This window comes from Aricia agestis, chromosome 4, assembly GCF_905147365.1.
Source record: "Aricia agestis chromosome 4, ilAriAges1.1, whole genome shotgun sequence".
In the NCBI taxonomy this organism is placed as follows: domain Eukaryota; kingdom Metazoa; phylum Arthropoda; class Insecta; order Lepidoptera; family Lycaenidae; genus Aricia; species Aricia agestis.
Genome location: NC_056409.1, coordinates 9,930,999 through 9,956,122, shown reverse-complemented (window position 1 = coordinate 9,956,122; position 25,124 = coordinate 9,930,999). Strand labels below are relative to the sequence as shown.

The 25,124-nt window shown below is 36.0% G+C and overlaps 1 protein-coding gene across 3 annotated transcripts in view; it reads left to right on the top strand.

Annotated features, from left to right (window-relative positions):
- Positions 1-9,634: 9,634 nt before the first annotated feature.
- Positions 9,635-25,124, top strand: part of LOC121725864 (GAS2-like protein 3) — a 72,324-nt gene continuing 56,834 nt past the window's right edge. For 2 of the 3 annotated variants that reach the window (XM_042113006.1, XM_042113005.1), the window contains exon 1: positions 9,635-9,827. The gene's annotated coding sequence lies outside the window, so the exon portion shown is untranslated. Of the gene's footprint in view, positions 9,828-20,564; positions 20,613-25,124 lie in introns of all 3 variants that reach the window. The other variant, XM_042113004.1, reaches the window with a different exon arrangement.

Here is a 25,124-nt window from a genome sequence, read left to right as displayed (position 1 = left end):
GTTTCGGCGTTGTTTTAAGAACAGGAATCATATGCTACTATGCAAATTACATTCATCATCATCATCACTACCATATTATACCATTTCATAGTCTTTTAGATCGAGACTCGAGTTTGTCAAGCGATAATTAAAAAAAAATCTTTATTTTATTTCTAAAAATAGTTTAACGACCTCTGTGGCTCAGTGGTGAGCGCGTTGGTAGCTCAAGCCGGAGGTTGCGGGTTCAAATCCCGCCGACGGAACAAAAAGTTTTCAAAGTTCCTGGGTCATGGATGTGTATTAAATATGTGTATCATATAATAAAAATCTTAAATATATGTATAGTATAAAAGTATTAAATATATTTCCGTTGTCTGGTACCTGTAACACAAGTCCATCAGGTACTTACCACGGGGCCAGACTGACCCGGTGTGAAGCGTCCATAGATAAAAAAAATCTATACCTACCTAATATAATAACATTGAAGAGTATGTTTGTTTGAACGCGTCAATCTCAGGAACTACAGGTCCGATTTAAGAACTTATCTCAGTGTTAGATTGATCATTTATCGAGTAAGACTATAGGCTATATTATATAATATATTATCACGCTAAGACTAATACGACCGAAGAAACTCAGGAAAATGCGGGAAAAACGGGGAAAATATTTTTTATGGGAAAATGTACGGTTTCTGTAAAATTCCTAATTTACGCGGGCGAAGCCGCGCGGGACATCTAGTATAAGTATATAAAAAATAAAGGGGCAAACCAGCAAAAGGGGTCATCTGATGGAAAGCAACTACCGTCGCTCATGGACACTCGCAACATTAGAAGAGCTGCAGGTGCATTGCGATTTGCGGCCTTTGAAAGTTACACTCGTACTTGGCCGGTTCCATATTTTATTTACTATTTAGTTATGCAACTGCGTTTTATGCTTTAAAACATTATAATATTCTATTGCTTATGAAGTAAACAAAAACCCACATCACCCACATGCTATGGCGTCACCATAACACACTCACCATCAACCAGGAACTGAGCAGATCAAGAATAAAAGTGTACATTGTTGACTTTATACTAAACTGCATACATGAAATTGTCAAAAATGCATGGTTTCGACTTTCGGCAATGTTGAAGCCGATGAGTAGGTACAGCCAGGTACAACCAAGTTTTCGTGGTTATAAGGGCTGAGTCCACTACAAACTTTTTGGGCGCAGCGGGCCCTACTCCTAACTCCTAAGTACTTGTACATTAATTCTATTCGGTGCGAACGAAATGTAAATTATCGTAAAAGCATTGCTTGGCGTTAAAAAATATACCTATCTCTCAATTCTCAAATAGGTACCAGTTACCACCTTATAGTCCACTTATTTTAAAAGTTAACGGCTGACAAATTTCGGGCTGGTCTGAATACGTAAAAAAAGTCACGAACAGTCCTATCAGAAGAATATTTGAAGGATAAATAAACGTAGACTTGATAGTAGGTATTAATTTAGGTATTAACCAAAAGCAGAAGGTTATTACCTTCTGCTTTTGGGAAGTCGGTTAAATAAAAACATTTAGAGCATGAAGCTAATTACAAAGTTTTAGCTTCGTGATAGGAGAAGGAGTTTGTTGAGAAACGAATGTCCTGACTTAGAATACTACTTAGGTTAAAAATAACGAAATAAGATGTTTCGTCTTAATGATTTAAATAAAATAGCAGCTTTTTACTATCTACTTACTTACTCTGAAAAGAAACCTGTAAGTTATTTCGGAAAGTGGGTCGAGGCTGAAGAGGTCTCTTACAAAATGTTCGTTTATCGCTTGCCCTTTGGCAACGGTTGAATAGAACATTATAAAAATCTGGCAGCTCAGAATTTGGTGTAGTTATTTAAACATTTAAAAAATACAGAAATAAGAGATTAAGAAATTATACCTTTATTTGCGCATCTTCTTTAAAAAAGTCAAAAAGCCCGTAGGCCGTAACTAAATATTCTTTCGATTTTGTCGTTCTAATATGCATAAACTATATCTACTAAAATCAGTACTTTTGGATTTTGAGACGGTATTCCTAATGAAATTACACTAAGTACATATTTTTCTTGTAAAACAGAAACAAGTATGAAGCACAATAGGCATAGACGTACTAGTAATTATACTCTGTGTTAAGAAGTTCAACGCGTGTCGAGACTTGAGGCATGGATGCGGGAAGGGGAAGCCCCATCCATCAATTTGAAGTTTTATGAAAACACGAGTACTCTATCGGGTCCTTTAAAAATAAAAATAAAATATTATATTATACTTAATTATATTTTAATACAGCCCAAAGTATTTTTGAAAACATAAATAAACAGTTTAATCTGCATATGGATGTCCGCATTGCGGGAGTCTGGATAACTGCAGACTGCATCGCTATCTAGGTACAGATAGCTTCTCTATAATATTATATTTGGTTACAGTAAACGGGTAGGTGTATTAATTATTATGTAAGTTCTACAGATTTATCTCATAATTTTATTGTCACAGAGCATAAGAATAACCGTTTGCTAATTATATAATATTGTATAATATATTAACTACACGCAACATTGTTATTTGAGAGCATACGAGGGGCGATCAAAAAGTAATGATAATGAGTATAATAAAACAACGATTCTTGTTTAAATTTAATTTATTTTGCTACGTTGTCTCCTGACAAATCGATACATTTAGTTCAACGTTCCATGCTTAGGCACGAATGGGCCGGCTCGACCGAAGAAATACCACGTTCTCACAGAAAACCGTCGTGAAACAGCGCTTGCGCTGTGTTTCGCCGAGTGAGTGAGTTTACCGGATTCCCATCCCTACCCTTCCCTATTCCCTCTTAAAAGGCCGGCAACGCACCTGCAGCTCTTCTGATGCTGCGAGTGTCCATGGGCGACGGAAGTTGCTTTCCATCAGGTGACCCGTTTGCTCGTTTGCCCCCTTATCTCATAAAAAAAAAATCAGAGTTCTCCCAAAATGCCTCTACAGCAGCCATCACCTCGCTCTCATCCTCAAATTTCTTGCCCCTGAGGTGTTCCTAGGCCGAGACAACAAATGAAAGTCGCTGTGGGCTAAATCTAGAGAATAGGGCAGGTTTTTGACCAGTTCGAAGCCTGCTCGAATGGCAGCCATCGCAACTTCGGCTTTGTTCTTTTTGCTTTTGTTTGTCCGTTAACATTCGCGGTACCCAACGCGCGGAGACCTTTTTCATATTCATTTTGCTGGTCAAAATGCTTTGGATGCTGCCATATGAGATCCCTGTCACCTCAGCTAAATGTCTGACGGTTACTCTTCGGTCTGCTAATATGATTTCTTAGACTTTTTTCACGTTTTCCTCAGTGAGGGACGAGGTTGGGCGTCCCTCGCCATGTTCATCTTCTGTGGATGTTCTACCCAGCTTAAACTCTTTGCACCACCGTGCCACCGTAGAATATGGAGAAGCAGAGTCTTCTAGTATCTCCACCAAATCAGCGTGTATATCTTTGATAGAATTTTTTTTCAAACAGAGGTGTTTGATAACGCATCTCACTTCGAGTTTCTCCATCTTCTTGTTGTCGCTCTGACTGCTGGTATTCAAGTGAACGTAGCTCCTCCAAATGACGTCCTATTTATACAAATTTTTTGCTGGGAAGTCGCGAGGGACTAAAGAAGTGAATTACTTTTTTTTGGATTTTTATCTTCTTTTGAAATACCCGTTTATCATTACTTTTTGATCGACATAGTAATGTCTACCTATTATAATACATAATATGCTATAATAATTTTACACAAAAGCAGATTACCTACGTATATTTTGTTTGTAATATATAAAATAAATACATATTTTCAGCTGTTAGAAGAAAAAGAACTTTAACAAGTGTGTAACTGCCCTAAGCCATGCAAAATGGTGCTGCAGTCAAGTGGGCGAAATAGCATTTTAATTATTTATCAACTATGCATAATGAACTGTAATTATATCGCAAGAACAGACCACAAATAAACAAGACTCAAAACTCAAAAGTAACAAATAAAATGCTTTTAATTTAGACCCCGCATTTAGTTCAAGACAATTAAATTCAAATGTATGGGAAATTTGGCAAAATTAAAGTGCGACTTTTATCTAAGTATCAGGATATGTGGGTTAAGCCGTGGGGTTAAGTATAGAGTAAAGTTATTTTTTTAAAATATAACCTATGTATCCTGATAGATAAAAGTCGTACTTTAATTTTGCCAAATTTTCAGCTAATTTGCTTGAAATAATTGTGTAGTGAGTAGTTTAACTATAAGACTACTAACCCTAAAAAACTATTATGGTATAGCTAACCATAATAGTTTTTAGGGTTCCGTACCCAAAGGGTAAAAACGGGATCCTATTACTGAGACTTCGTTGTCTGTCTGTCTGTCTATCTGTCAGATATACACAATCTGTGAAAATTTTAGAGGTCTAGCTATCCGGTTCTTGAGATACATCTTACAGCCTGGCGACAGACAGACGTCTGTATCTCGTGTGTGTATCTCAAGAGCGGCTCTTAACTAGACTTCCGAAATTTTCACAGATTGTGTTTATCTATGGCCGCTTTGACAACAAATACCAAAAAAAAAAATAATAAAAAAAAAAGTGATATTTTTGGTCTTTTTGGCTCGTAATCCATAATGGCACACTTATAATAAAATCCTCAATTATATGTGTACTTTAATATTTAATAATAAAATTAAAATAAAATAAATAATTAAGGGGGGCTCCCATACAAAAAACACATTTTTTTCCTTTTTTCGCTACGGCACCCTTCGTGCGCGAGTCTGACTCGCACTTGGCCGATTTTTTTTCGCTCTATAACTGTACGGAAGTCGGAACCCTTCGTGCACGATTATTATTAACTATGTACTTACCTATTTTCGACTGAGTATTTTACCTATTACTAGCGTATTGATTTTTAAGTCGCATTCACGGGAGGGAGCACCTTTATAGGCAGTCAGGCAGATAGCAGACTTGCATTATGTCAAAACCAGTCGTCACATTTTGACAAAATTGAATTGATGCCCGACCAAATGACGTAGACGTCCACCATCGTCCATCTGTCTATGATTCAATTTCTCAGATGGTACAAGCAATATTATCTCAGCAATGTCTACTCTCTACCCATACATTGTTGTGGTATTTATATTCGCTCATTTGCGTGAGGGTGTGGAGTCTAGTCACGGACATCCGGCGTCGTCCTGTGCGGCCCGCACCTGTTCCCCAACTGTTTGTGCCACACACTAACACATAGGAACTATCAACAGCTTTCGTAGTAAGTGCTTTCTTTTATAGCATTTGTAAGAGACTATAAGTTTGGCACGTACCATTAAGTACCAACCTAACCACTCTCCGGTTAATGGTTATACATTTTATAACCAGGAGACTGGTTGGCGAGTGGTGACACAATATGTTAATAGATTTAGGGAGAAAATGAGAAGTACCTTTGTGTCAATTATCCAAAGTTAGTGATGTAAACTGTATAGTTAAATACTAGCTATTTGACCGAGCTTTGCTTGGTATTCGATAAAACACGAATAAAATGTCATTTTCTGAAAATTATTCCTAGCTAGATCAATTTATCGCCCCCGAAACCCCCTATACCAGTACTCGATAGTTTTACTCCAAATCGAGTAAAAATTATCGTGTGGACCGCAAAACTCACACGCTTGAGTAAAGCTTGACGGGTCGCGTCGAGTAAGTTCGAAGGAAATTAGATTGCTCGAATCTCGATGCGAGCCTTCGAGCTGTGAGTTTTGCGGTCCACACGACAATTTTTACTCGATTTGGAGTAAAACTATCGAGTAACGGCCTGTCTACATCTCCACGTCACGACGTCGTCAACGTGGAACGGTGCGGTAACGTGGCACGTTTAACGTTGTCGCGACGTGCAAATTTACGTCAACGTAACGTAAAAATGCACGTCACGACGACGCAAGTCGCAACGTTGCACGTCGCCGTGCCTTGTACAATTTTATCTAAGTATTGTGCATTAACTAGGGTAATATCAAATATGTTATTCGAATAAAAAAAAGTGTACGCTACGGCAACGTCACCGTAAAACTGCATGCAGCATATCCTATCCTATAGTGGGGGCCTCGCGCCCCTTGGACACAGAATACATATTAGTTTAACAACCTTGGACAGCGCGTTTTTTTTAGGATTTAGAGCGCTTACAGACGAACGGCACGTGTCAGCGGCACGCGCCGGCGGCAGTCGACGGCAGACGACGGCACGTGTCGGCAGCAGTCGACGGCAGTCGGCGGCACGTGTCGGCGGCAGTCGACGGCAGTCGGCGGCACGTGTCGGTGGCAGTCGGCGGCAGTCGACGGCAGCCGTCGACAGTTTATCACGCTTGCAGTTGTGACGTAGCGCGTAAAAGGTAAAGGTCCACAGGTCGGTATCGTACGCAACGGACGTCTCGCATCAAACGGATAATTTTTTTAAAGTACGTCCACTGTATCGGCAGCGTACGGATTACCGACTATACAGTATATATGTTTATCTTCAAATTAGTCCAAACAAAGTTTCTAAGTCAAAATTTCTGCTTTTTACTATTCCACCCACACCCCCCTTTTGAGCATTCATTTACTAAACTATTCGTTTATCCATACGCTGCCGATTCAGCGAAAGTAATGTGAAAAAATTATCCGTTTGATGCGAGACGTCCGTTGCGTATGATATTGACCTGTGGCCGCTTACCTTTAGGCGGTACGTCACAACTACCTACCACCACCTCTACTAAGCGACACCGTTTGACAGATAAGCAATAATTACTTTAACGTCAAGCTATCGATCTTAAAAAGTTGATATTTCACAGCGGATTTAACAATATTTTGCATTTTTTACTGTTTTTTAGTAAAATTATATTTGAAAAGTGAGTACGGTAATGTTATTGTAATCTTACAACAAAGCTTTCTGGAAACATGATCGTTTTAGGAAAGGTCGTGGTAGGCCCCCTGCAAGCGTCATAAATTGTCAACGGCTGCCGTCGGCTGCCGTCAACTGCCGTCGACTGCCGCCGACACGTGCCGCCGACTGCCGTCGACTGCCGCCGACACGTGCCGCCGACTGCCGTCGACTGCCGCCGACACATGCCGCTGACACGTGCCGTTCGTCTGTAAGAGCGCTTACCAGTATCAAAAAAGTCCTTGAACAAAATCCGTCTGCTTGAATCATCCATCAGGGGGCCTCGCAAAATAGATAAATTTAACCCGCATAAAATTTAGGTCTTGCGCCGCCACTGAGAGGAAAATATTATTATATAATATTATGCCAGTGACAAATTATTGTTATCACATTAAGGTTTGGTTCAAAACTACGTTCAAAACAAATTTTGATGCAGATCTATCAATAAGTAGACATAATATATTATATTACCTAAGTAATTTTTTGACTGAGAATTTACGTAGGTATTACGATTTACGACTAACGACGGAACGAACGAACTTACAAGTTAGGGCCGGGACACAAAAACACGATACGACGTCGTGTCGTGTTTTTGTGTCCCGGCCCTTACACGGTATCGTACAATTTAATAGCTCGATAATTCACGTGTGATTAATTAATAAACACAATATGCTCATTTTAATTACCTTCATATTATTATGTCACCTAAGTGAATTAGCAGGTATTCTTCATAATTAAATTAGTCGTATTCTTCTTTATGTATAAGCCATTTTAATCACTCTAGGTAGCCTAGGTTTTCTTAATTCTTAATGAAGGAAGCTGTGTAACTGGTTGCGACATGAAATTTGAAACGTGCCCTCTTTTCGTTGAATATAGAGACTTTCGTATTAAATACAACGAAAGGGAGCTCCATAAATTACGTGAGTTGTAAATATTTTGACCCCGTAGTCCTTTCCCCCTGATGGTGACGCGGACGTACGCCTTGAATTAGAATTCAAACCTTGGAAGAAAATTGTAAATTACAAATAGTTTTTGAATATATCCTGGTTCGGAAGGTGCTGAGGGAACTCCTGACCAGAGACTCTAGACATACATATATACCTACTAGTTGGGGAGTTTCGGTGTTGTTATAAGAACGGAAAGCAGATGCTACTATGCAAATTATATTCATCATCATCATCGTCACTACCATATTATATCATACATCGTCCCATGAATGATTATAATATGAACCTATTATGAATTTATGACCCTATTATTAGCACGTTTCATAGTCTTTTAGATCGAGACTCGAGTTTGTCAAGCGATTAAAAAAAATCTATAAGTACTAATTATAAACCTGAAGAGTTTGTTTGTTTGTTTGCTCGAACGCGCTAATCTCAGGAACAGTTATAGGTCCGATTAAAAAAAAATTCAGTGTTAGATAGCTCATTTAGTTAGGAAGACTATATTATAATATTATCACGCTAAGAATAATAGGACCGAAGAAACAGAGGAAAATGTAGAAAAAACCTGGAAAATTATAGAATCGGTTTATCTCACAACTACCTACTGGAGCATTTTTGATATCATTTGGCACAGATATAGAGTAGACCACGTGAAGGGACATAAGCTTTTTTTTTTGCGGGAAAATGTACGTACGGTTTTCGTAAAATCCCTAATTTACTATTAAAGCCGCGTGGGACATCTAGTATTTTTATATTTTAGTTTTTTACAAAAAAGACCACACGCTTTATGGGGTCCTTAGATTTTAGGTGTTGAGTTACGAGTAGGTATAGGCAATTTTGGTTGTATAGGTTTCCACCTGGTGGTCAGAAAACATATGGCCTGTTAATCCTGTTTTAAGTCGCGAAGTGTAGCGGTTTTTATTTAAAAACACATATTACTTATACTTAATTGTTATTAGATCACGACACCACAGTCCACAGTTTACTTAAATGTTACTACGTAAACGTAAAACGACACGTTCGTGTTGCTTCTCGAGATATTTTATAATTTATAGAGTAAAACTGATTAAACCACGGTTAACAAGTAGCAAAATTACGCGGAGTACAGAAATAACAATAATTTGTACATCGTAAAATTTACCGAACTGCCGAATCGATATTTCAATTTATCTGTAAAAGGATAATTTTCTCGTAATATTATGGTAACGTTCCTTGTTAAGATCTGACCTCCGCGTTTAATGGCCGCATTTTGTAAGACCTTAATTTGGAAACCTTTACCTCGTTTTATGAGACAAAATTAATAATTTGGGCTTTAGCCGTCAGCGCGCAGCGGCACCACTGATGTAGGATCTCAATGGTCTGGGTTTAAACTATAAAGCTACAAGGATTTTGAATTATAATATTATTTTTCTTTAAATTCTAAAATCTAGGCGTACATCATCAAAATAATGAAAAACGGTTGCATAAATCCGCTAACCACATTTTTTTAGTGTACGCTAGACGTGTCATAATAATATTATGTCATGTACCCTTTGAACGTCGCGGTCGCCTTCCTAATAGGGGTCGTCCATTACTCACGTGAGGCCAAAGGGTGGAAAGGGGGTACGAAAAATCTACAAGCATACGAGAGGACCTTGATTGATAATTTGCAAACTGCTGTCTAGTGTCTGCTGCAGAGTCTTCTACAGTGCGATCTTGCGTTTCGACTACAGCCGCATATTTGTTGCGAACGTAGTACGAACGGCTGTCGAAACTCGAAACTCGAATCTCGATTGTCGCTACTCTGACTACTCGCTTCATATCGCACGCGGCCGTTGTACTGTGAGCGCGTGTGTCTACAATAAGCTTGTTTGAAGCAACACGTCGCGATCGTAATAATTTACGCGAAATTACAAAGTTACAATTAAATACAATTAGTGAGTGAGAGTTTTGTGACGTTTGGGCACTCTTGTGGAACTGCAGTTATGTGTAGCAATTTTTAAGACAATTTCGGTGAGCAAGTCTGTTAATATTTACTTTTAATAAGTATTTAAATACTTTATCAGTGTATTTTTAATACATTTTACATTTTTAAATTTTAAATATTTTATATTAGGTATTTATAAAGTCATTTTGTAAGTACTTTTTAATTAATAAGTATCATAATATTATATTATAGTTATTAATTGTTATTAACACAAAGTTTTTAAATGCTATGTTAGGTAAGTTTGTCTATTTCTTTAAAGTTTAAAGTAAACGTAGGTTGACAATCTACCCCCAGAAACAGGAAAAAAATATGTTATTATATATTGGCAGGCAAAAATAAATAAGTAATTATAATTCTACCCTAATTACCGTACAAAGAAAATGCTATTAGGTTAAATAACATACGCTTTAAGTGGTTAGGTAATTTGACTTAAACATTTTTTGATTATTATCAGGCATTCATTTTGAAATTCTGTGAAGTAAATAGTACTTAATGTAAGTACTATTTACTAACATAATATTAATTATTAAGTAACTTACATAATATTATTATCAAAACTTTTAGATACGTAATTAATAATTATATCTTGCTACTTGTGCAATATTATTGATGACCATAAAAATTCAAACATTGGAACTACTCGAATTTCCCTATCCACAAAACCTGGGAATGTAGTTTATTGTTATTACTTACTTACAGATATAATATTATAGATTAAACTTCTTATATTTTAACATATTTTTTAATGCTTGACATTACTAAGGGGTGGCCATAAATTACGCAAGATGAGTAGGGGGAAGGAGGTCAAGCCAAATCTTACATTTGATCTTAGTAATTTGTCATGTCATGTTTTTTTTCACGCAAAATGTTGTAAAATTACAATGCTGTTTATGTTTAGATAGTTAATTGGTGTTAACTTACAACTTATAAGCGAAACGTACCTACTTAATTTTAATTAAAAAATTTAATACAGGTCAAGTTCGGAACTAACTCGTTCGTGATCTAAATTAGAGTTAATGAATATTGTGCTACGAGTTACGACCTATTACTTGCCAAATCGAAAGGCACATTATTATTATCTACTATATTTAAGTTACAGTCTAAAACTTAATTTATCGGTTACGTATTACTACCCAATAATCTATGGTACTGGGTACACCGCACGGGGCTATAGAAGCATTAATATTTAGGTATCTTCTTTGATTTAAAAACATCTTAGACATAGGGTCAGGACTGTTTATTTTATCATCAGGTACATATAACGTATCTTTAACATACACGTATCTTTTACATTATCATCCTGGACCTTAAACTGGGTTCCGGGTTCAAACACTTACCCGTATAAGGTGGAGGAGGTATGATCATGTTTTAGTTAAAACTACCAGGCTCGCAGCCACATAAGGACATGGAATTCAGGCGGCGGCGACAAAAAGCACGAGCCCAGCCCAAGATATAGTGCACCACATCCACGGCTTTGCTTACTATTTATCAGTGAAGTCGGCATCTGCAAAGGTTAGAGTAAAGACTGTTACACAACCTAACTTACAGTCACAAGGAAGTTGTTACTTGTAGGTGATACGAAAACGAGGACTAATTACAGAATTACCAATAATATGTTTACTCAATGATCATTAGAAGCATTATGTGCGGCTGTCCTGTTTCTCAATAAAGGATATAGGTATATTGTATAGTATAGTTAGTTATGTAAAGTAATTGCAGTAGACGTTTTTAAGCAGCTTGTCTCCAAAAAGAAAAAGCCTTTTCATTACTTTTGAATGCTTGCAGTAGTTTGTATGGGTCTTCAAAAGAAGGTTTAAAAACAGCTTATGACACGACCATTTATTTTAATCGCTGTCAATATAAAGATCACAAAATACTAAATAGCCGTCTCCATAATTTTACGGAAATGATTACTCGGTAATAACATGATATTCGCGGACTCATCACAATTTTACCTAGACCTTGAGCTGTGGGAAATCTCTATACAAAAGTTGTTTACAGATTTTATACCTACGTGATTATATATTTTTAACACAAATGCAATGTTATAAATCTAACTGACTATTTATGTTTCAGTCCTCTGTGTGCTCTTTATTTCTAAGTTTATTTTTAATTTTTGACAATTAGTTTTAATTCTTTCAAATAAGCTATATTATAGCTCAAATAATTATACCTCATACCTTTATGAATTCCAAAAAAAATTCGATTAGGTAAAACAATTAATAGCATTAATCAATAAAAATTATGAAAACCAGAAACGGTGGACTCATAATGAATTCTATGCGCATCCGTCCCCGGATACTGTACGCGCCTGTCAGGCAGTTCTGTCCGAAATAGCGCTGATAAATATATCCTGTGTCACGTAAATATACGACAACCTGCGTCTTTGTATTAAGGATACTCCTTAACTTAATTGGTAAATACGGCGCTTCGAACACATCCTCTTTATATATTTTACTTAGAACACAATATCCTCTTTAATTATTTAGTGCTCCCAGTGGGGATATCCATTAATCACGTTATGTATTTAAATTGTTTTCAGCTTAAAGTAAGGAGCATTATAGACTTAATTCAGCCTGCTGAATTAATTCAAAGTTACTTACATATAATATTATGAAAAACATTCAGTATTAGTCCATATTACAATGAGACAAAAAGAGTGAAAGGTGATGACAAAGTAATATAACAGGGGATAATAATCTATATAAATAATGCTTCCGTACTTAGTGATGGACGTTACATTATGTACTAACATCTATGTTGATTTATACGCAGCTTTTTTCTTGGCCATCATGCATTAGGTTACAAGTTATAACTTATACTACATAGTACATACACTAACATCATTTATACTACCTACTTGCAACTTATAGGAGATTCTAGCCTTATAGTGCGTAAAAGGGGACTAGAGATTTGAGTAGGTACTTATATTGAGATTAAACTTTTCTAACTATATTATGTGAGGTAACTAAGTACTTATATGTGAGGAACATCCTCAGTATAGTCTCGAATGTGTAGCTGTATATAACATTCCTTAGTTACATATTTCATTTTAGGATGTCGTGTGTTAAAAATAACTAGTGCTAAAAACCGTCTAAAATATTATAGGAAAGTGAACCGGAATCGGGAGTTTCTTTCACGCCATATTCAGGTCAGCTGTCGTTGCACTCTGAGTCAACTGATGATGGCTCTTTTACTTCGAGTATAAACCCAGCTGAGTAGGTGTTAAGTTTGAAATAATATGACGTTAAAAATATTTTTAATTTGTTGTTTAAGGGTTGAAAATCTCTTGACTAGGGAAGAAGTCTTACGGGACACTTGATATTTTAACTTACCTTTTCTGGTATACTTAAATGTATTTTTTTGGCCTCAAGTAGTAGATCAAGTAACAGTTTGCCAGACTAAATTTATCCCCGGATATTCTGATTCATAGAAGCTTTATGTTCATTGTAGTATGCCCGACGCCCGTACCCTTTAAATTCTGTGAAACCGGCGATTGTCTCAGCTAATGATGTTTGACAAACATGTCTTTATCTCGCCGACTTTACGCTCACTATAACTGGCAGTTAAATTTTAAGAAACAGTTTAAAGTGGTAGCACTCCAATAATAAACTTCAAGATACGCGGCACTAGAATGTGTGGCTTGAGAGTTGAGGTTTTCTAGGCAATGCTCGAAGTAACTAAGTATAATTATCGCGTGGTGGACGGTAGTATACTTTCAAAGTTTGTCTTACAAAACTTCGGTAACATATTATTATTATGCATAGGCGAGAGTAGATAATTTACAAGATTTAAAAACCAGCTAGACATTTGTGATAACCCAAAAAGGTCACCAACGAAATTTGTATAGAAATGCTCTTAGATAACAATATTTAAACTGTTTAAAATGAAGATTGTGCTATCACATTTATAAAAATAGACTTCAAAACATTTAATATTTTATGAGTGGATAAACACTATCACTTTTCGCTTAAACATGATTAGTCTAAGATTTGTGTGAATGTCATATATAGGTATAATTTGCTTAATATGTGCATTTATAATTAAGCTTAATTGGAACTTAATAAATTATTTTTATTCCACATCTGTAGTGAAATTCCTTAGAGCGCCGCTGATGAAGTCATTTTATATTGAAAATGAAAGTAGGTACCACAGTACGTCCTACGACAGGATATCTCATTTTTACCGTGGCGTGGGAACCATGGATACCTGATATAACATCTCCTTACATAACAAAACAAACTTTTAAATAATTTAATATTATTAAAATATAAGTTAAAGCTACAACTCATTAAAGATATGTTTCCTGTTTTTAATGTTTTAAAACATTGTTCTTTTTTTTATTTCGAGGCAACTACTAACTGTCAGTAGTAATTATTATCTATAATATGAAGTCGATATTATACATAAGTATATTTATTAAGTTGATATTAACAAAATATCAATAAATATCTTTGTTTGTATTTTTTATTAATAAGTTTAATTTATAATTTTATGTTACATAGTTTTATATGAAAGGTTAAGAAGATTTTTAGGCCGTCTCAAGTTCTCAACTCATCTCACAAGTCACGCAAAACGCACACGTCTCATAAGATTTCAAATAATATTATTATTTTATTTTAATATTATTTCTAGTAGTAAGAATTATTTTTAATTTTGCTTAATTATAATAGCAATTAGCATACATCTTTTTTTTCTACGGAAATTTCGCCTGAGCCCCTTTCCCCCCCCCCCCCCCCGCCCTCCCCCCCCCCAAATGCCTTACGTAATACATGGATGCCCCTATTTAACAATGTAAACATTTAATTTTTTAAAGTAACTAAAACAGTTGACAAGCATAGTTTTAACACTAAAGACTTAATTTTTTTACGAATTGAATCGGGATTTCACTAGTGGCGGAAATCCGCGTCGTCGCCCGTCGGCGGTCGCCGCGCCGCTTGTCCTGTTGTGTCCGTTAATAAAGGTCGAATATATTATATAGTTAGGCCATGGTATAAAGTAAACCTTTTTAAATCTCAAAATATACCTACTTTTTGATCGGCTTCATAGAAAGGTTTGGTTTGATTAAACCGTAACCTTTTTTGTATTATAATTCATAATGTACGAAGGATTTGACCCGATTTTCATTTAATTACATCCGTATTTAAAAATTTAAACCCTGTATTTTGTGCTCTCAACAACTTTTCAGATTTAAGACTTAAAAGCTTTCTAATTATGTATGTAATTTTAGATAAAAGATTGGTGTGTTAGTTTTTTTACGCTAGATTTTTATGTAAGTAATTTATTCTGAGACAAAATTAATTTTGATTACGATACTTATTACTATGTTAAGTTAGTCAATTAAGTAAGTGACATACTTTTAGAAGTTATTACAAATTAAGTACTGTAATTAAAATAAGATATTACTAGCTACAAACTGTGATAATCCTTTCGCATTAAGTTGACAGTGAGGTATATGGACCAAAGATGAAAGACATAACGTCTTTCAATAAAGAGTGCCTCCGCTGCCGGCGCCGGTTGCTGAATTGGCTGCCGGTGCCGGGCGCCGATTTTCGAAGTTAGGCTATATAGACTGCCGGCGCCTATTCAGAAAGAATAATGATCAAAAACATCAGTCTTGAGCTAAATGACTATGAAAAGTACAAATAATAAGGTCATAATGTGAGGATGGATATTTTAATGGTAGAGGTGATGATGATAAAATATGTGATCAGCATAGTAGCATAATTCTTCAACTCCCAAGCGGCCACATGCGGCCGCGATAACAATAGATAAGCTATTGTGTCTGGTTTTGAGTCCGAAATTCTGTTCAGTACCTTCGGAAGTATACCACGGGGTATACTGTGGCGCAAAATCTTACTTTTTGGTAGCTGAAAAAAGGTAGTAAAGCTAAGGTACCTACATGAAAATGCATCACAAATTATTTTTAACAAAACATTTTAACCGACTTCCAAGAGTTGCAACTTGAAGGTAAAAAAAATAACATTACTTATTATTAAATGAACCATCTAACATCTAACCTTAGTATTAGCTCCGTGCATCTAACCATCAATTCTGAGCTGGTACCGAATTCAAAATTATGAAAATTGTATAAGTACAGAAGTAGTTGAGATAAATTAGGCAAATTCTGAAAGAGGCACTAGTAAAGAGTAAGAATTATTTCACACTTTTTGGTTCATTTAATAATAAGTAAGTAATGTTATTGTTTTTACTTGGAAGCCGGTTTAAATTTTTTGTTAAAGAAATAGTAATTTCACTCTTTTTAGATAGTTAAGTATACAGGGTGTAACAAAAACAAGTGATAATACTTTAGGGTGTGTATGTGTTCCTTCTAGAGAGTTCACTGTGAAAGTAGCAGAGCTGAAAGACCAAAAATTTTTTTCACTTTTATATCGGCAAGCGCCCGAACGTCACGAGTTTCCTCATATAAAAGTGAAAAAAAAAATGGTCTTTCAGCGCTGCTACTTTCACAGTGAACTCTCTATAAGGAACACATACACACCCTAAAGTATTATCACTTATTTTTGTTACACTTTGTATAAGGAATTCTATAAAGACTTATGTGTTCTGCTTAGTGACTTTCGATCCAGGGTACACCTTCACAATATGAAAACTCTTAACTCATTATCTGACTTCACTACGACTTAAGAATTTCTTAAAAAAGTCCAAGTATAATAATATTTAACTTTAAGCATACACAGTAGTATTACTACTGTGTATGGTTAAAGTTTATCAAGCAATGCTGAAAATGAAATATTCAAACACCTATCTCTAAACTGTTCTCTGACTTTCGTTCTATTATAGCACTTCCGCATGAAACTCCTCGTAAACTACTTTAAACTACATTAATAGAACCATATTTGTCCCAATTTTAAACGACTTTCCTATACATACCTCATGGATCACAACATGATTAAATTGCTATCGTGGTAACCGCAACACTAAGGTTAATAACAACTAGCGTAGGTAGAATTGAAGCGCATCGAAGCAATTCACTAAATATTAGAACATAACAAATTCAACCTTAACTCCAGAGCGTAACATACACATGTGACACTGGTGACCCTGATGTGGTAGTGATGATGGTGATGATGAATGTAATTTGCATAGTAGCATATGCATTCAGTTCTTAAAACAGCGCCCCAACCCCCAAACTTGTACATATAAGGAGTCGGAGTTCTGTTCAGCATATTTGAACCATGGTATGGCAAGATCTTACTTTTGGCACAGCACAACACCGAAACCTCCAAAGATGTATCTTCAAGGAGGTTGGAGTTCTGTTCACCACCTTCGAACCATTTTGGTAACATATGCCCGAAATACTTCATATAAAACCAAAATCGCCATACGTTTCGATTTAAATTTTGAGGAGTTCCCTCGATTACTCCTGGATCCCATCATCAGGTCACCACTTTTATGAACATGGTACCAATCCACAATCATACCCTATACAACAAAACAAACATTTTGAAAATCAGTCCTCCTCCTCCTTTTTGGAAGTCGGTTAAAAAACTAAAATATCCATAGCCGAACATATAACCTCCACCTTTGGAAGTTGCTTAAGAAGTCGAATATTTGAGATATATTTATTTCTTTTTTTTTAATTTGTTTATCGGCACTGGAACCTAGCGTTTCACCGGTTCCCATTTTGAGCGCCGGCGCCGGCAGCCGTTGTTTTATATCCCAGCTGCCGGCAGTATGCTTATAGGCCTGGAGATACTGACACAAAATTCTTGGTGATTTGTACCAGTATGGCGGTTTTACAGGGGTATAATTACGTAAAGGCAAAAAGGAAAATGATGGTCATAGCGCTCGCACTGGCAGCCCAAACGCGTGAGCGTTAATCGAACGTGTCGGATAAATAAAGAGGGTCGAACGATTTGTTTCACAAAAATGCTTGTGTTTTGTGATAGTCGAAAAAAAATAAGCAGGCGAAAGCGTAATGCCATACTTGTCGGGTGCCGCTTACAGCCCGCCATACCGACGCGAATACGTTAATTTTAATAAAATAATTGAACCATTTGTACCAGGCTAGTTTTTGCATAGTTAATCATCGCCGAGTAGCCATTCACGAAAATCAGCTTGCCATACTTGTCTGACAGGTCCTATTGGCCGCCATACCACTGCAAAGGTGTAATTTTTTTTTCGCCAAACAATTTGTACCACCCTGAAACTTTTTTAACAGTTCCCTGTAGGCTGTATGATCATAAATAGGAGCCTGATAATGCCATACCTGTGGGAGGCAGCGAATTTGAACAATATTATTTCAAAATCCTAAGATTTTATACGTAATTTCAAACGGTTTTTCAAGTATGGCGCCACTTCTTCCCTCTACTACAAGTATGGCAAATATAATATTGGTCACATTGTATTGTATGTTTCCAAAAATCCAAATGCCATACTGGTACAAATCGTCCAATTTTTATCACTTTTTTGCTCAAGTCCGAGAGTCATCCCGCCCCATGGTTACAATCTGTAACAATTTTTTTTGGTACAATTCCCAAATGACGAGACTACAATGATGCCATGATGTAAAAAATGATTTTACGTATTTTATAGTTTTTTTTTAAACGTGTCAAATAAATAAGTATTTCAAGTATGGCAGCTCTTTTTACACCTACTAGAAGTAGGGGAAAAATAATAACGGTCATATTTTGTCAAAATTTGAATTTGAATTTCAAAAAAAATTTGAATGCCATACTGGTACAAATCGTTTGGCGAAAAAAAAAATTACACCTTTGCAGTGGTATGGCGGCCATTAGGACCTGTTGGACAAGTATAGCAAGGTGATTTTCGTGAATAGCTACTCGACGATGATTAGCTATGCAAAAATTAACGTATTCGCGTCGGTATGGCGGGCTGTAAGCCGCACCCGACAAGTATGACATTACGCTTTCTTTATTTTCGGCTATCTGAAAATACAAGCATTTTTGTGGAACAAATCGTTCGACACTCATCATTTATCCGACACGTTCGATTAACGCCCACGCGTTTGGGCTACCAGTGCGAGCGCTATGACTAGGCTATGACCATAATTTTCCTTTTTGCCTTTACGTAATTATACCCCTGTAAAACCGCCATACTGGTACAAATGACCAAGAATGTTGTGTCAGTATCTCCAGGCCTATTAGCGCTGGTTCCCATTACTGATATTTTTGGTAGCCGGCGCCGGCAGCGGCTCTCCCCTTTCAATACTTGATTTGGTTTAATAGAATACGGAAGAACGCTAAAGCCTTTAATACGTAAGTACTCACTGGTCATATTACATAATAATAATAATAATAATAATATTACATATTTAAATATTATATTGATATCACATTTTGATATTTATTCTAAAGACAAAGTGCACTGTTTTACCTCCGTTTTCGAATAAAATAATTACGACATTTCCTTGTTTTAATTAAAATTATTAAAATATCCTACTGATTACACAAATAAGTAGATTATGAACATATGTAGAGATGGTTCAATATTTCGTCGTATCTTCAATGTAATCTCTATAAAAGTGGTTCTTGATTTCCTTTATGTACTACATGGTTATTTAGTGAACAAAAAATAACATTGACAGTATGAAGCGCGTTTTAAAATACTTTTCGTGTCGCCCGAAAGGTCCCTACCGGGATTAAACACTAATCCCTATCAAAAAACATTTTCAATAAAATATTTTTTAATTCCAAGCGGCTTTTCCACGTCGCCCATGAATTATGATGGACAAGCGATTACGAACAGGTGGAGGATTATGATAGCCCGTAATTATTGACATCGACTTTCGACATTGTATTACTGTAGATTATAGTGTTATCATGGGTATCAAGTATCAACTATCAATCATGACCGAAGTCCCACCATGGAAAGGGCCATTTATATTTGGGTTTTAATTTCCTAGCGTTTGATTGGAAGAAAATACATTTCGCATCTACGCGTTTTCAGCCCCGGATTTATAAATAGGCCGTATAGGCCGCGGCCTAGGGGTGGCAGCGTCCTTAGGGGGCCGTCAGATTTCGTACATAGGGCGGCGGAAATAATGTGGCCTTCACTAATAAAAAATATAAATTCGGCTTGCCCGTTTTAAGTATTTACTCCGCAATTCCGCACGAGCAACTTGTAGTACCTACTCGTTTCGTTCGTGACGAAGGTGTTAAAATTTTAAAGCTTTTCCTACGCGCATCTTAAATCTCAAGACTACGTTGCGTCCAGAATTACTTTTAAACCTTTATGCTAACGACGTAAGGATCATTTTCGGAGGCAAAATAACTTTGGACGGAGTGTACATCCTTGACACGTCAAAGCCGGTTCGTTAGCCCACACACCCACATCCTTATTAGCCTCGTTATGCTGGGCTTTAAGGGCCTAGTCCTTCCTCCTTAGCTTCGGTCATGCCAATGTCCCTTCGTCCTTGTTATAAGGGGACGCTGCCATTGTTTTGGGGGTAGGAATTAGGTGGTACACATTTCGCGATATTGAGTTGTATAGAATACCAGATGACGCCCGTAACTACGTTGCTGCAAAATTCATTTATTGCTCGGAAATCGTACATTTTTTTCGAAATAAAAAGTATCCTACCTATGTCCTTTTCTGGGACTCAAAGTATACCAAATTTCAACAAAATCGGTTTTAAAGCGGTTTGGGCGTGAAGAGGTAAGAGACAGACAGACAGACCGACACAATTTCGCATTTATAATATTAGTAATTAGTATGGATGGAGAACTTTAACGTTAATTAAATATTTAAGTATTTAAACTTAGCGTCTGTTGTTGCAGGCGGACGGAAAAACGTCGAAGGAGTTGCGAAGCGCATTCGTGTAAAATGTGAGTTTTTCTGATTGGATTTTGTTTGTCTTAAATTTATCTTGTTATTGTATCTAATCAATTTAATATACTTAACAAGCATCAGAAACATTTCATCTAAATAGTTAGGTATTTACATAGACTATAATAATAAGACGACGAAAACACTGTTTAAACACCTCCTACAAACTTACATTATACATAGGAACCTAGTTAAGTTAGTTAGGGTACAATATTTTTTGTGCGTCGCGTCTACTTTTCCTCTTTAGGGGTATCGGAGACCCCCTCCTGCGTCTGTGCTTGAGCTATTAGGGCTCAGACACGCCCGACGCTTTGTTAACCCCACAATCGTCGTGTAGTGGAACACAAGTGACGCGAGCGAACAAGGGGTTTCAGTTTTACCAACACAATTACTCACGTGAACACACCCTAGGGCTAGGGCCTAGGCTTCATAGAAGTTTGTAATTACAGTTTTGCGTCACGTAGCTTCACTTTATTGCATACGACCATCATACGACACTTTTATTAGTAAATATTACTTAGCTATGTCTTGTGATCAGTGATTGTTATTTAAAATCATTCTATCACGTAGAGCTAAGAAGGCACAAAAATTTAATATTGCAAAACATCGGCTTCCTGCATTTCACAATTATTAATTTGATTGCAGCTATAAACCGCTATTGGCTCTAATAGAACCTCTTTTACTTATTACAAAGTTGCATGTCTAACGTTCGACGTCCTAGTCCTTTAATCTTCCTAATACGTTTTTACAACCCACCTACTTCATGTTATAGACATAAACGAAGACAATAAATTATGAACGCGCCCTTCTCTCCCCCGGGTTTATTTTATTCTAGCAGACAGGCTATTATAGTTATTAGCAGAATTTTAAAGTAGAAAAGTACTTTTAGAAGCTAGCAGCTATTTACCACTAAGATAATAATTTTAAGTTATGTTAACATAAATTACTTATCCGTATTGAACAAAATCGCACATATTTTCTATTGAAACTTTGGAACTAAAAGATGGATGATTAAAATTTTCTGTTTTTTTTAAATTACTTATTGTATCAAAACGAAGGCTGGAAGGATTAAGGAAGCATAATGGAATGCAGAATTTGGAATTCAAAAATGTATTCGAAATTCAAAAGTGTATGGAAAGTTTATTATCATTTATTTGGTTTCCTATTGAATCCAGCAAAGCTGTCTGAGATATAGCTAAACTTTGCAGACGAAGACAGCTGAGTAGCCTGGACGAATGAGTTGATTAACCGCTTTTCACGAACCTCGAAAGTCGAAGGACCAACTTGGAAGAGAAAAACTCAGAAATCCCTATTCAACTTCCTGCATGTTGAATTTCGTTATAATAAAGCAAAGAAACAAGTAATTAGTAAAATATAAGGTTGGTATAAACATTTTCGTAAGAAAATACGTTATTTACATAATTTAACGTCTTTTCATTAGATTTGCATGAGAAAATTACAAAAATATGATGAGGTACGTCATAGAATTTAATTCCAAAAATTCAATTGTATTCAACATAGAGATATATTCAACGATAATGTTTCGTCATTTTTCGTATAATTATGTTTCAAATATGCAGTATGCAACAAGATCGATCTATCAGCTGAACAAATAGTGCGTGGACGTCATTAGTGTTGGTAAAGCGGGATATGTCAGTTGCCAACACCGCTTGCCTAAATAATACGCGCTCGTAATAAAAAAAATAGTTTGATACATAAACAGAAAATAAAAATATTTTTCCGAATAGGAACTATTTCTGTGATAGGGGCGATAAAGAACGGGCCTTAGGAATAGACCGTTCTCGTATTTATATAACGAATGCACTTACACCCAAAGTTACACGTCACAAATTAGGGATTTTTACTCCTCTAATAATTTTTAACATTTTACCGTCATTGCATATAATCTAGTTCTTTATTAGAACAGGGGTTGAAAAACTTCTTGAACACAGGATAAGCCACGAAAATGATTAGGTACTTAACACAAAATATAAGAAATTAGGTAAATTATTTTGAAACTATATTAGGCAGGTATGTTGTTACACTTAAAAGGAGGATGTGCGTAACAAAAACAAATTATCTAGTTATCTGAGACACAAATAACAATAAATATTTGTCGTACTTAAATAAAGGAAATGTGCTTATCCGTTCTAGTTCACATTATTTGTCGCCTTATTTAGGTTATTTATATGAGAGCTTCTAAATTTACATTTCCTACCCATTTCGACATACTCATTACCTATAGTCACGTCAAGTTTGCAGCAAGGAAATAATTAAAAATGACAATACGGTATGTAAAATACCACTGGATCGCATCTTACGTTTGATTTTTGGCATATTGTAATTTGTAATGGCCCCACACGCAAAAAACTAAATCTTACTGTAAACTAAAGTTTTTCAATTCAATTTCCCCTAGCACTACTTAACTACAACTTCAGAAATATTTATTGTTGGTAGGTAAACACTTTGATGTGTCGAAGGAAAGAGGGAAGGCTTTTTGCCTTTGCCCAGCAGTAGGACACCATCAGCTATTAAATTATTAATAGCCGGTGGTGGTTATTAAATAATAAATACTCTGAGACATTTTTAACTCAAATCAATTGCAAAATGTTCGAATTTTCTAACATAGTAATATATTTTCTAACTCTCACGATCTAGTAAAACTTTTCTAATCTCGTACACACTACCACATGTGAGCACAAAATAAACTTCCTCCGCAGTGAATGCAGTTTATAAACTGAGAAATGGAATTCCGTAGCTCAAGTACAGACAAATATCCGTCCACGTAACGGACAGATCCACCAGATCAAAGATGTCTGTCTTTGCTGCTTTTATTCGAATGCCCGGGATGTTGAATGTGACTTTGATTCTTGTTTCTATCTGAAAGCTAAATATTTAACCACTTACGCGTTCTGACATGTGAAATAAAATTAATATTTTATGAGTATGATTTATGTATGTGTAATCAAGGTTGGCTTATGTTGAGCGCGATCACATATGTATATATTTAGATAATAATAAGCTTAACTAAACTTTAAAGTTTGACAAAAGCAAGAATTGATTCATAGTAGTCTTTATTATAGTTGCGTTACGATGAAACAATCAAAAAATAGAAACAAATCCTTATCTAAAATCGTTTTATTATTTTGGCTCTTTTTTTGACAAATAAAAAAGTTTGGCTACGTCGGATAAGCGCAAAAAATAAATGTGTATCAGCAGACTGAAGAATTGCAGTGCAGATTCCAAGGCAATTACCGCGGGCGATAGTCTCCAAGCCGGTTCGATACCTAGACCGCACGCGTGTCTAGACTGCACCTGATCTGTGACGTCACGCCGCGGATCCCTTTAGCTTTGTGCTTATAAACGAGCCAAACATACCTTTATTCGTGTTACCATTTCATATTTTATGCCGTAAAAATATTCCGTCTCGTCTATCTAAAAATTAATGGTTAAAAGGTAGTTCTTTGCATCGTGTCGAATGTCGATATCTACACTTTTCTCATTCTTTCACTCGCGATTAAGTACCGTAAATCATTAGTGCAAAATAAATCAAAAAACAAAATTATCCAATGATACTTAGCCAATTCCACCTATTTAACTCAAGATTACACATTCTTCCTTCATCTCTAAAATAAATAATAGTTAGTATTTGTTATTCGTAACTTAATAACTGTTTTGCTTAAAAATTACTCGTATTTCCCTAGTCACCGTCATGCAAACTTTGATCCCGTATGGAACCCCGGAACCCGAACCCCTTACTCAAAATACCACCTTGGTATATTCAAAAATCTATTCCTAGTGGATGTCTATGTCTACTAATAACATACAATACCTATAATTGTAATAACTTATCTCGCTTTTAAACCACACATTAGATGAGCTGGTATTAGAGGCATGTTAATATGGAGCGTGTCCTGTGGTGCAGTCAGGAACAGCGGTGTCACTCACACTGTGAGGGCTATATTTAGACTCTACTATTTTAGTTTCTTTCATGATGGCGAGCTCCATTGAGACGTTAAGGTAATGGGATATCCATGGAACTTTGTCACTAAATGGTTGGAAATTATAAAGCTATTCAACTAACGCGCATACACCGGCTCTTTGGAATGTTAGCTGCTAAATAGCTTCCAAACGAGTGTAAAGTAAAAAACTGGTGCATAATTCAGAACGTATGCAAAAAAAAATGCAAAAACTTGCTAACAGAAAAAATCTCAGATTTGTAAAATCTCGTAGCGGGTCTACGAGTTTGTTCAAAAATCGCCTACGGCATTGTCTACGTTATCTGCCCCCTTATACAAAGTATCTTTCGTTAAAAACGATGACGAAATTCGTTATCAATCTCATACATGAATCCCATACATTTTGATAACGAATTTCCTCATCGTTTTTAACGAAAGGGTATTTGTCTGAGGGGCCTGTTCCAGTGAGTTGAGCTGTAGTTTGACTATAATAGTAAAACTGTAGACTGTGGTAGACCAAATACATCATAACATTAAACATGGGTACATAAA